Source organism: Haliotis rufescens, unplaced genomic scaffold, assembly GCF_023055435.1.
Source record: "Haliotis rufescens isolate VD_foot unplaced genomic scaffold, xgHalRufe1.0.p SCAF_22, whole genome shotgun sequence".
Classification (NCBI taxonomy): Eukaryota; Metazoa; Mollusca; class Gastropoda; order Lepetellida; family Haliotidae; genus Haliotis; species Haliotis rufescens.
This window is the reverse complement of record NW_025963913.1, coordinates 7,545,326-7,549,232: the sequence shown is the minus strand read 5'-3', so window position 1 is coordinate 7,549,232 and position 3,907 is coordinate 7,545,326. Positions and strand designations below refer to the sequence as shown.

General features: G+C 39.0%; 1 long non-coding RNA gene across 1 annotated transcript; it reads right to left on the bottom strand.

Annotated features, from left to right (window-relative positions):
• Positions 1 to 2,287: 2,287 nt before the first annotated feature.
• LOC125383194 lies at positions 2,288 to 3,292 on the bottom strand. The gene is made up of 3 exons (XR_007222684.1): positions 3,072 to 3,292; positions 2,596 to 2,664; positions 2,288 to 2,301 (listed from the first exon to the last, which is right to left on the bottom strand). It is a non-coding gene; the product is annotated as an uncharacterized LOC125383194 (long non-coding RNA).
• Between the last annotated feature and the right edge of the window lie 615 nt (positions 3,293 to 3,907).

The window sequence follows — 3,907 nt, the reverse complement described above, 5'->3', positions numbered from 1 at the left end:
TGATGTCCATCACATTTTGGATATGAGGGGGATGAGTATGTGAAAGCAGGTTAATGATAGTAAAATAGGTTAGAATTGGTCAAAACCGAGCATCCAACTTATTCATCTGTATGTTGACGTTTTGTAAACGTGTAACATACAATGATATTATAGTCACAACGTCATAATATTATTCCTGATGTGATATTTTTTAAATAAAAGCATTCCATTAAGTTGGTTATAATTCATAAAAAGAAAAGAAAATAACAAGTCATAACTGGGACGACAATGGAGCACCATATATACTGAACAGCAAAGGTTCCTGTGATATTGAATAAGATTTAATGCAAAGTTATGTTTTTTACCAAATCTGAAACAATTTCGGTTTGCAACAGATAAAAGACTCCTGTAAGTGTTCAATGGTTTAATTTGCCATACTGAAAATGCGTGATTTCATAAAAAAAACATGAACATGCCAAAATGTCAATTTACAAATCAATAAAGTGTGTGTCCACCTCTCGTTGCGATGCAAGCAACACATCTTCGTCTCATGGAATGGACCAGGCATCGCACAAAGTCCTGTAGGATATCTGTCCATATCTGCTGAAGCATGTTTCGAATTTCTTTGAGTGTCTGTGGAACCCGTGTTTAACTCGAAGTCGCCGATCCATCTCATCCCACATGTGCTCGATTGGTGAGAGATCAGGGGAGCGAGCCGACCAGGGGATGACATTCACGTTGTTTTATTGAAGAGAATCCTGAACAAGTCGAGCAATAAGAGGCCGGACGTTGTCATGTTGAAAGGTAATGCCTGGGCCATAACGACGCAAAAAACGGTAGAACAACAGGGCCGATGATCTCGTCGCGGTAGCGCTGTCCATTGAGATTTCCCTCTACCACTATCAAACGGGTCCTCTGTCTTGCTGTAATCCCACCCCATACCATAACGCTGCCGCCCCCGAACCGATCTTCTTCCATGACACAATGATTGACGTAACGTTCACCTCGACGTCGGTACACTCGAATCCGTCCATCGCTGTAGCTGAGGTGAAAACGAGACTCGTCAGTGAATAGAACTTGTTCCCACTGCATGGCCGTCTGTAGACGTGCTTGACGGTGGTTTCCTATCAAAATGGGACGTCTGGCTGGTCTTCTGGCGACAATCCCTGCACATCTGAGGCGACGACATACGGATTGTGAAGATATTCGTCGAAGGCCAGGGATGCTTTTTGCAGTCACTGTTGCCGACTTGAATCGATTTCGTAGGTGTGTTGTTAGAATCCAGTTGTCTTGTCGATTATTTGTTACGCGTGGCCTGCGAGGATGGTCTCTGACTGCATTCGTCTGTTGCCAACGGTTCATACAAAGTTGTGCCATCCATGGCTTGTAACAAAATGTACACCTATTCTTTATTTAAATTAAATTTTTGTGTTGAACCGTATCTTCTAAATATCATTATTGCTAAATGTCGTACTGCGCTTTCCCGCTATCGTTGTAGTTCGCACACACTCCATATTGAAGTGGGTAGATATTATAATGTCCCAAGAGACCAAAGACTTTGTAACCTCTGTAACATTGGTCTTATCGAAAACGAATACCATTTTCTGTTTATTTGTAAAACATATAATAAGCTTGGAAACAAATATATTCCAGGAAAATATCATGTCCATCCTACATTACATAAATTTAACCTATTGTTGTCATCATGTCATGCTGAAACCATGAAAAACATTTCACTATATATATTCCATGCCATGCATATTAGAAGCTCGTTAATGTCCATTGTGGACCTGACTACCTAAATCTACAATGGGCCGATGGCCTACAGTGCAAAATGAATAAAGAAATACATCAACATCAACTACATCAACACAATGCTGATCTGAAGCAAACTAAAGCGATATAACAACATAAAAACTCTATTTTCGTCCTTTAATGCAGCCAAACAAAACGCGCCATCTCTGTAGTTGGTTTTACAACTAACAGCTCCAACGTCTTGCGACTAACCGCATTTCACCTAACAATAGTACTGGCCCATGTCATTTCGAGGTTAATGTTATCAAAATTAAATTAAATCAATATTAATGCAAACAAATGCCATAATCTATTCAGCTACCTCATCACATGATGAGTATATTGTCAACCAACTAACAAACAATCGACCAGTTAATCTGACGCATCCGTTTTCCTTCTGTGGTGTATGTGTAGTAGCGGGTATGGGGTGGACGATTGTGGGGCACACACAACACAACGCTACTTGTCAGTTCACATGACAACTATCTTTATTCAGAGAGTAGATAATAATAATAATCATAGTAAACCCTGAAAATATAAAGCAAACATCATAAGTATTTTCGTAGAAGAACATAATATTGCCTTCATGGAGATTAAACACAATTACATGACTTCATCTGATCAGCTTGCACATTAGCACTAGCATGAATAAATCCTTAAATATAAATAGCAGGTTGTTAACTATTTCTGAATAACTATATAAAATTGCCATTTGTAAATACTTTGTGAATACATTACATTCACACAAAACATTAATTTAGAAGGATAACAATATACAAGTTATTTGTTTGAACCATGTATATGATTATGTTCCCCACTTACCACTGTGTGGCAATGAGCTTAACTCAGTGGTTCGCAGCAACGTTCAAGGTTGGTTAAGGTCACATCATTCTATAACAAGTTGAAATACAACCTTGACAATACTAATAATGGCCATATAAAATAAGATATAAAAACAACCGATCTCCCATACATACGTTCTTATTTCATACCACATTCAGACAGTTATAGGTTTTAGAAAATGTTCAAATAATAATTTAGTTTAGTAAAGTGTATACTAGTAATGCAACATTTAAGTAGATAACATACTGTATAGATGCAATACGAAACATTTTAGATTGAAATGTAATAAATTCTACATACAACCAACTGTACTGATAGTTGAAATACCTACTTTACTTTGACTACCAACTAGGTTTAATTGTACACTGATGCATTCATCTAACATCTCTTAAGAAATACAATATGTACAAGACCATATATACAGTATATGAAGTACTAAGACCACATAAACTAACCTGGATAATGAAATCCTCAATACACAAATATCGAGTTCCATGAATGCACACAGTGTTCCACATCCACAATCAGCAAGGGGCTGATATTGAGGAAAACGATCAAATATAACTCAAAGTGACCTCCTCGAATAAATGTGTATGACTGCCAACAGGATATGCCGGACAGAAACCTTTCAAACTACATACACAATAGATAGTAAGCTGACCAGAGAAACTAAAGCAGACAGACAAAAGAAACGTGTGCAGTGTGCATACGCATGGGTCAGGACCTGGCCTGACCCAGTAAGGTGGCTATTGTTAAATGCAGGGTGCAGAGATAGGCTTATTGTATTGAGGGCTTGTATAACTCTAAAGGTTTTTAGTGTTTGTAGGGTACTGTATGTAAAGTTTAAAGCTAAAATGAAACATCTAGAATATCTAACTTGTATGTACAAATACTTAAAACATGACTTGGCCACATATGCCACCATGCATGAGCTGAGTACATATGCTGTAGTACGATCGAAGTACTTACGGATGGCGTCATGATCTGGGTACACATGTATGACGTCATGGGCTGAGTTGGGCTGCGTTCCAGGGCGACATTTCGCTTGCAAGCGATGTACTGCGATTCGCCTTACAACGGTGCGCCGCTTGCTGGCGCAACAATCGCTGGCTGGGGGCGCTTCGTTCTCAAACCAAAATGGCGGCTGAGTTTGACAGCAGAACAAGAAATTCTTGACTGGGTCAACTGGGAAATGAGCAAAGGCAGCTAACATCCCATCATCCCCAGTCTGCTCAACATCTTCAAAGTAGCCATAACTTTCATCAGTTCGTCATCGAGCCTCTTCTGTTAC